The following is a 9,893-nucleotide window of genomic DNA, read 5'->3' as shown; positions in this document are numbered from 1 at the left end:
GAGGTAGCTGTGTGGGGATGAATTGTTTGAGAATGTGATGGTTCAGTGGTTAGGTTGAGGTGGGATAGGCTTCCCTGAAGAGAAGAGTCTTCAGGGAACGCCTAAAGGCAGCCAAAGTGGGAGATAGACGGACCGGTTGGGGTAAAGAGTTCCAGAGGATGGGAGAGGCTCTAGAGAAGTCCTGGAGGCGAGTATGGGAGGAGTTGATGAGGGAGTTGGAAAGAAAGAGGTCTTGGGATGAGCGGAGGGGGCGGTTAGGGTGATACTGTGAGACGAGGTTGGAGATATAGACGGGGGTGGAGTTGTGGAAGGCTTTGTAACTGATTGTTAATATTTTTAATTTTATCCTCTAGGCGAGTGGGAGCCAGTGCAGGGATTGGCAGAGGGGGGCGAGTGGAAGCCAGTGCAGGGATTGGCAGAGGGGGGCGGGGGGAAGCCAGTGCAGGGATTGGCAGAGGGGGGCGGGGGATGGAGGCCAGTGTAGGGATTTCTCCTTTATTCCTGTTCTAGTGACAACTCAAAATGTTGGATTTCCCTTCTCCTATTGTCCCAGTGAAGATGCGGAATGGGCTTTAGTGGTTTCATGTTTATCCTGTGCGGAGTGGCAGTGGCGGAGCAGAATCAGGAATTGCCCCCGGGGTTTTAAACGTTAGTTTTTGGGTGGCAAAGCTTAGGAGCAAGGCGGCTGCAAACCTCATAAGAGGATCACGTCCCGGCTCCAAATAATAGAACATAAATGATTGAAGGACTCTGCGCTTGATACCGTACATCTATCACCCCGGGGGTTGTTAATATTGATACATTGTTACTATGATGCATCCCAAATTATTTTGTTACAAAGATGCATTTCTATTATTATTATTATTATTATTATCCTGGATTGTTTTGCTTACATTGATACATTCTTATTATTATACATCCCCAATCATTTCCTTTATATAGATACTTTTTTTTTTCTATATTATACATCCCGGAATGTTTTGTCAACATTGATACATTTATCAATTTGCTTAATTTTTTTTTTTTTTTTTACTATAGATACATTTTTATTATCACATAGTATATTCCGGATTGTTTTGTTTACGTTGATGCATTTTATTATCATTATACATCCCGGATTATTTTGTTTATATAGATACTTTTTATGTATTATACATCCCGGAATGTTTTGTTAACATTGATACATTTCTCAATGTATTTATTTTTATAGATTTTATTATTACATCAGTGCCTCTGAGGGACCGAGCAGAACAGCCGAGCCGAATGCCGCTCAGCGATGTACGGCTGAAATCAGCCGTACCAGCCTGAAGTGAATAGCCGAACAGCGTTCGGCTCACTTCACTTCAGATCGGTCATTCACTCGGCTGCCCTCAGCAGCTTCGTGAATAGACCCCTATAGATACATTGAGGAGAATTGATCGAAACTGGATCAAAGCAGACAAAATCTGGAGCGGCCGTGCATGGCAACCGATCTGTATCCACCGTTCATTTTCAAACCTAATTGAACAAACTGAAAAGAGAAGCTGATTGGTTGCCGTAGGCAACTGTTCCAGATTTTGTCAGCTCCAGTTCAGTTTTGATGCCCCCCCCCCCATTGTATTTAGAATTATTCTTTTCATGTGTGATATGATGGTATATATATTTTTTTATACACATGTGGGAAAAGGTTACACCAATAAGCAGTTTGATAACTTTTACCGCTCAGGGCATTCATTTAATAAATAATAGAAGGTGCTGGTACCTGACTGATGGGGATATTCATTCGGGATTCCTCTGCCGGGTGGTAACGTGCTTCTTTTTACCCCTGAAAGTGGAAAAGTACTTTAAAGGAGAACTATGAGGAGAGTAAAAATCACTCAGCCTCATAGTCCTAGCCGACCTGTGACAATGAGACCGTCACAGGTCGGCTCAGTAGATCGGAAGGTGAGAGATTACATACCGTCGCTCGCTCACTTCTCGATCCTGTCCCTGCAGAGAGCCGTGACTGTCACTCACGGCTCCCTGCAGGGTTTCTCCCCTCCCCGCTCCGATCTGCCAGCGCTGACTGGCGAAAGGGACGGGGGAGGGGGCGGGCACAGCTGGCTCTGTCTCTAGATAGGCGGAGCCAGCTGTCAATCACGCAGCTGGGTGGATCCCGACAGTAATGTCGGGATCCGTCCCGGCTGCGGCGTCTCAGTATACCGCAAGCTGTAGCTCCCTATATACTGAGCTTAGGGTGACGGGAGGACGCTAGTTTGTGTCCCCCTGTGACCCTAAGGAGAACTATGGGGAAAAACACTGACCCCATAGTTCTCCTTTAAACACAATGAAGGGAATTTACCACAACTGGGGCAGACAAAATCTGGAGCGGCTGTGCACGGCAACCAATCAGCTTCTCTCTTTCATTTTCACATCTTTACTTAATCAATGACAACTCGTATCACACACGCAGAGGGTGGCGGCGTGTGATTGTCCGCGGTATTGATGTGCCTGCAATCTTTTACTGACGTGAGGAGAGTGCTGAGCGCTCACCGGACCCTCACTAAAAAGTCATTATGGGGGGAAACTACAAAGACACTTTGCACTCAGGTTTTGGATTTGGCCATCGATGGGTCTGTGAAGTGTGAATCCAGTTTTGTTGAACAATATACAATTCTCTACAGGAAACTGATACACATTGCAGGGACTTCGGCCGCATTCATCCCGTTGTCTGCTGTCCTCCTCAAGCTGGTTCCTGAATAGGAGGATATTATTATTATTATACAGGATTTATATAGCGCCCACAGTGTGTGCAGCGCTGTACAATATAAGACCCCATTCACACGTAGCGACATACCTTTTGCAGCGGATCCGCACGGCCGGGATAGCGCGACTTTCGGGGCGACGTTCCAGCGACGATCCAGCGACGGTAGCGCGACCTTCTCCGTCGGGCTCCATAGAAAAAAGGCAAAATCGCACAAAATCCGCCGAAAAAAGGGTCCGGTAGAAGCGACGCGCGACGCGCGACATGGAGTTAAGACAGCTCCATTGAATAGCATTGGCCGGCGACTTCTCACGATATCGCGCTGCAAAAATGCGCGATATTGCGGCGGAAATCGCGCGATAATTCGCTACATGTGAACGGGGCCTAAGGAAGACATTACAATCGCAATACAAATCAAGACAAGATGGTAAGGAGGGCCCCGCCCCTGAGGGCTTACACTCTGAAAATGCCTTCATTACTATTGACTGAGCAATCTCAGTGTTGTAACAAGGGAAGCCGCAGTGGCCGCATCTCCTTTAGAAGAGGACGAGCTTCAGGGAGTGTCGCACCAAAGACTAAACTCCTATTGCAGGGGATGCCTAACATCTGACTTGTAGCTCTGTGCAGATAAGTCAGCCAATTACACAGGCAGGAAATTTAAAAGCCAATGCAATTTTATATCATTATTGTCATTTATTTTGCAAAAAGTGCAGTTCTCCTTTAAGTGTTATGTAATGTATACCCGGAAGAGTTTGTCTTGTCTTAGCAGACATCCCAACTCTCCCGGACGCTCCGCTCCCTGAAATGAGAAGGACACCTCCCTGAAATGGCTTCTTTCAGGTTGGGATCCCTGCTTTAGGTAGATTTTGGATACGTCAGATCACCAACTTGTTTCCTATCATTGTAAAATGTTTCCAGCACCAAAGGGTCTTCCTAGCTTTTTTGCTGCTCTGGGTGGGATGCCACAAGGAGCCTCCCAGGTTGTTATGAGCTAGGCAGAGAGAACACTTTAAGTATAGATACAATTATTTGGACATGGAAACAAATTATGGCTGACGAGCCACAAAAAACTGGGGCATGCGTTGGGTAATGTGCGTAATAATGATAATGGTAAATGATGGAGAACCATCCCGGTGATGAAGATGACACGGCGATGGATCTTGTGTATTAGTATGTAGCGGTTTTGGCTCGGGTGTTACAATGTATCACTCATGCTGATTAAGTATAAAACCTGCGGTCGCTCAGAACGGGTAGAGTCAGGCACCGAATCCCCAAAGTGCAACGATGACCTTCAGCCGTCTCCGGCGTCCCCTCTTCCTGTTTGACCCGAAATGACGTCAGAGCTCACAAGAGACTTTTAAAATGAAGTTAATTTCTTGTGGTGATCCATCACATCTGTGTCTCCGCTGCTGGTTCACACCGACCTTCCCCAACAGCCAGAGACACCAACCACGTGGAAGGATGAGGGAGTCATCGCTGACGTCACTGGAGCTTTTAGCATTAGTAATTTCCAATGGAAAGCCGCAGAAAGTTTACTGATGAACATTTCACAGAGCCGACCGCCCTGCGAATCTCTGCGAATGTTTGCAAATAGAGGTGAAAACAGATTTTCTGAGTATATTTCCTTTCAAAAGTTGAATGTGACATTCAGAAAATAATGATTTATGGCCACTAGAGGGAGCTCAAGGCACATCGAGAAAAAGCGTTTATTTCCTATGCTCCTCAGCTCCATCTAGTGGCCATAATGAAGTATTACAGCACATTACATTCGACCTGAAAAGAATGTTTTTTTTTTCTCTATGACACGAATGTTCACAAAGATTCACAAGGCGAATGGCTTTGCGAATTGTTTATAAATAGACCCCTTACTGATAGTTTTTATGGATTAACTAGCTTTGGGGACCTTGGGTTTCTTCCTAGATATCTACTGTATATGGCCCGAGGAAGGAACCTAAGATCTGTAAAGCTTACATCTTTAATAACAGAAGTTAACCAATAAAGGGTACCACCTGAACCCCAAACATTCTGCATATATGAATGGCTGACATGGTATCAGACCCTGCTACAAATTGAAAGCTGCCATTTATAGAAATACAGACAGCAGTCAGGAAGAGACTTTGTGGTAACGCGGTAACATGTCGGGCTCAATAGAAATTGCCTTCAGACACTCTCAGACTACTAACTCTATCTCAAAAACTGGGCCAATCCCAGGACGGCTCCTCAGCATGTATAGAGGTCCATCGAAGATTTCTAGATACTTTGTCCTTTTAGAAGGTTATTATAAAGCAGCTTATGGGGGAGGGGTAGAGGTGAGAGTTATCCATAAAGCTTACACTCTAGGTCTCAATACTTCTCATGGCCAGAATTTTCCTGTAGGCCACATAGGTCAAGGCCTAGGGTGCCACCTTCCTGCCCTGCTTCCTCAAAGAGGCTAATCAATGCCAGAGTGCCAACTCCGTGTTCCTTCTGTCTAGGTCCAAGTTTAATATAATAACTGAAAGCTTCCAACAGCAGATGTTCCTCTGTCCATTTTTTCACCCTTCAGGCCTGGTCACCCACCCCTGCCCCCAGGGCAATTGGAAGTGCTTATTTGGAGTCTGGTCTTCTATGTCTGAACGTTCCAGAACCCACAGACATAGAAGAAGTTATAAATGTATCAGCTGGTAACAGTGAAGTAGTTAAAGTTGCATACTTCAGAGAAGTCCTGTCTGCTGGTCTCTTCTTCCTTTTAGAGCCCCTTACACATTACTGCCCCTCCCCATACTGTCACCAATTAGTTAACCGCTAATGCATTGCTTTACCAAGCCTGCCAAGTCACATGATGGATCGAGGCTCATCTTGGTGAGACAGATACAAAAAGATCTAAATGTGCCTATTTGTAGACCTCTTGCCTATGGTAGGCCCCCAACCTCACTCACTGGTAATTTGATTGGAGAGTTAATCTGATCATTAACGGTCCCCTGAGATAAGTGACTGTTTTTTCCAGTGATGCTCATCCCATCCCCACCACATTTTTAGCATTTTCATGGCCCTGCAAGCAGATCCTTATAGCTACGTCTGTAAAAAATAAATCAAAACATCTGGACCTAGATGAATGAGAGCCTTCTACAGATATACCATGACCTGGATGATGGGGACCTTCTACAGATATACCATGACCTGGATGATGGGGACCTTCTACAGATATACCATGACCTGGATTGACCTGGATGAATGAGAGCCTTCTACAGATATACTATGACCTGGATGAATGAGAGCCTTCTACAGATATACCATGACCTGGATGAATGAGAGCCTTCTACAGATATACTATGACCTGGATGAATGAGAGCCTTCTACAGATATACCATGACCTGGATGATGAGAACTTTCTACAGATATACCATGACTTGGATGATGGTAACCTTCTACAGATATACCATGACCTGGATGAATGAGAACCTTCTACAGATATACCATGACCTGGATGATGGGGACCTTCTACAGATATACCATGACCGGATGGGGACCCTCTACAGATATACCATGACCTGGATGATGGGGACCTTCTACAGATATACCATGGTCTGGCTGATGGGGACCTTCTACAGATATACCATGACCTGAATGATGGGGACCTTCTACAGATATACAATGACCTGGATGAATGAGAACCATCACAGACTTATAGCTATGGGCAGTCAGTCTGCATGTGCACATTTGGTGGCCAGCAAAGCTCTGCAGCTTGTCTGAGACGACCCATAGAGAATTCTGAAATTAATTTTTATGACAGCTGCCATGATAAGGTTATTATTACGGGCTCCTTCCTGTCTTTTCTGTCTGCCCTATTGACCCCTTCATTGCCCATTGTGTCAGAGGGACTCTCTCCATTATCCTGCCTTGTCCAGTCTGCCTTATCTTATCAGTTTACAGCACAGATTGGCCGTCATCAATCTCCGGCTCCTGTCCATTATCATCCTTCATTCACATTCGTTTACTCTCCCTATCGATATTTTTCACACTCTCTGCTTTTTTTATGGTCTTGTGGCGGATTTTTTACCTCCGCGCTCCATTTCCAGGCTCTGCTCCTTGTTTCGTTTAAAATCAGTGAGGTTATTGTCATAAATAAGACGTTTTTGGAAGTATACAAAGTAACTATTCTCAGGGGGCCACCAGCAATGGTCTGATCAGTTATGACCTGCACAGAAAATAATACAAGTCGCACAGTTACTCCAACAATTATACCCAATCACAGGTTCTGCATGTGCCCTGATACCCGCGCCAGTCTTGTGTAGTGCCCGCAGGTGCTTCAGAGTTCTACTCACATACCGCTTCCATAGATATATAATAACTAGGGCGGTTACTGATTACAATTTTCGTGTTCGATTAATGATAACGCACATACAGATCCAACTACATTGGCCTATACACATACAGCACAGCGCTGAAGTAATACAATGAACTCGGATCACACTAATCCAGCACGTTATTAATCTCACGTGCCCCACTCAATATGGCCGCCGCTTGAGTGGGGCAACTCGGAACAATAACGTGCTGGATTAGTGTGATCCTAGTTCAATTCATTACAGATGTTCCTCACTTACCGACTTACCTGTTTTGCGACCACTCGCACTTACGACGGACCGCCGATCGACCTCCGACCTTGCACGTCAGCGTCAGTGCGCCGTGTCGCCGGCGGAAGTGACGTCCTTCGATCTTCACTGCGGGTCCCGGTAAGTATTTCCATTGCCCGATGTACAGTACACTGTTCGGTACTGTACATCGGCAACGCTATACTGTACTGTACTAATGCAGTACAGTACTGTATAGAGTTCCTCACTTAACGACTAATCCGTATAACGACCTGGTCGTAGGAACGGAACACGGTCGTTAAGTGAGGAATACCTGTACTTCATTGCTGCGCTGTATGTGTATAGGCCAATGCCCGGGTGGCGCTCGTGCAGAAAGTTTCTTGGGCAAACTCACCGGCCCAAGTGGCTCCGTCGGCTAACGAAGGGAAGGGGGTAGGAGTCCGATGACGTCACGGACATCAACGTCACCGGAGTCTTCCCCCCTTCCCTTTGTTAGCCGACTGAGCCACTTGGGGGCATCGACGTCGCCGGACTCCTCCCCCCTTCCCTTGGTTAGCCGACTGATCCACTTGGGGAAGGGGGAGGAGTCCGGTGACGTCGATGTCCGTGACGTTACCGGATCTCCAACGGGACTCCCGGAAGCCGGCGGAGAGGTGAGTATTTTCATTAGCGATCAAAAATGTTTTAATCGATCAAAAAGATTAACGATTAATCGAGAAATTAATTGTTAATTTCCGCAGCCCTAATAATAACCAGACCTGCACGTGACGTTTTCCAACTGTCTGCAGAGCCAATAGCTACAGACCTCCAAACTCCATGCGGCCTTCAGATTGGCACAACAACAGTGCGTAGAGAGCTTCATGGAATGCAAAGCGTGGGATGCCGCGGTGTAAAGCGCGCCGCCACTGGACTCTAGAGGAGGGGAGGCGTGGTCTCTGGAGTGACCAATCACGCTTCTCTCTGTCTGCCAATCCGATGGGCGTGTCTGGGTTTGGCGGTTGCCAGGAGAACGGTACTTGCCTGACTGCATTGTGCCAAGTGTAACGTTTGGTGGAGGGGGCAGTATGGGGGAGGGGGGTTGTTTTTCGGTGGTTGGGCCCCGCCCCTTAGTTCCAGTGAACTAAGGCATCAGCACACCAAGACATTTTGGACAATTTCATGCTCCCAACTTTGTGGGAGGAGTTTGGGGACGGCCCCTTCCTGTTCCAACATGACTGCGCACCAGTGCACAAAGCAAGGTCCATAAAGACATGGATGGGGGGGGTTGGGGGTGGAGAAACATGACTGGCCGCACAGAGTCCTGACCTCAACCCCATAGAACACCTTTGGGATGAATTAGAGCGGAGACTGCGAGCCCCTCCCCCAACATCACTACCTGACCTCACAAATGGTCCAACATTCCCATAGACACACTTCCTTCCTGTTCCAACATGAATACATCAGTGGGGAGATTAGAGAATACATTAGTGGGGAAGGGGTAGAAGTTACATCAGTGTAGAGGGGTTAGAATCTGCTGTCTCCCCATTGTGAGATTTGCCCCCACTTCCTGTCCCAGTGTCGCAGGGACAGGAAGTGGGGATAAATACGCCAGCGTGAACACAGAGACAATGAAAACACAATCAGGAACCATTACGATGATGGATTTTAGTCCTTGTTACTTTATGTCTCCAATTAAATCCTCCGCACCCCCGTTCAGCATGTCAGGTGATCCCCGAGCAGTCAGCACAGAGCGGCAGCACATTTTGTAGTTCATTTTTTTTTCTTTTGCATGCCGTGAGACGCTTCGGTCATTTATTTGACGGGTTGGGAAGGCACGGAGGAGTTTTTTTTATTTTTTGCTCGGCGTTTCTGTACCACGCTGAGAGACATTTCCAGTCTCCTCACGCTGAGGAACATCTAACGAGTTATTTGTAGCCGATATTACATCCCGAATTCTTTCTGAAGTTTATAATTACTGCGCTCGGCAATATTTCACGCGAAGTAGTAAGCAATAAATATGTGAATATCTAATGAGGCCGTCATCTAACTCCACACTGCTACACCTTCCCAGGAACAATATTATTGCTGGCATATATTTACATAGTAATTCCACAAGACTGTTGTCATGGCGATGCCGGTAACGAGAGAGCGAGATGGTTAGATCATGGCAAGTGTCTGAGGAGGGCCGCGGTACAATGCAAGGTTTAGATACAATGTAGCTCCTCCTACTACGGCGACATTTACCGTACAAGCTTTCTTCATCAAGAGGCGAGATTGAAACTTTGTATCATTTGTGGATTTTTTTATGATGTTCCAATTTCCAAAGCTATAAATGGAGAATTTGTTTTATCTTTTATGAGGAATGGAAGTGAATTTTTTTTTTTATTTGGTTTGATAGAAAAGTTTCTGGGAAATATTAAACTGCTTTGTATCTAGTTCTGGATGGAGAAGGAAATGATTAGATCATTGGCCGACCTCTACACAGGCTCCTCCCCCTTCAGTCTACCATGAATGCAGCTGCTAGACTCATTCACCTAACCAACTGCTCAGTGATTGCAACCTCCCTCTGCCGATCCCTACACTGGCTTCCATCCCCCCCCCCCCTCTGCCCCTCCCTCCCC

General features: G+C 46.4%; 1 protein-coding gene across 1 annotated transcript in view; it reads left to right on the top strand.

The window, feature by feature from the left end:
• Nucleotides 1-9,893, top strand: part of LOC108796840 (brain-specific angiogenesis inhibitor 1-like) — a 368,891-nt gene that overhangs the window by 136,277 nt on the left and 222,721 nt on the right. The window lies entirely within an intron of this gene.

Source organism: Nanorana parkeri, unplaced genomic scaffold, assembly GCF_000935625.1.
Source record: "Nanorana parkeri isolate BGI_ZX_2015 unplaced genomic scaffold, ASM93562v1 scaffold1180, whole genome shotgun sequence".
Classification (NCBI taxonomy): Eukaryota; Metazoa; Chordata; class Amphibia; order Anura; family Dicroglossidae; genus Nanorana; species Nanorana parkeri.
The sequence above is the reverse complement of the archived record's forward strand: the minus strand, read 5'-3'. Positions and strand labels throughout refer to the sequence as shown.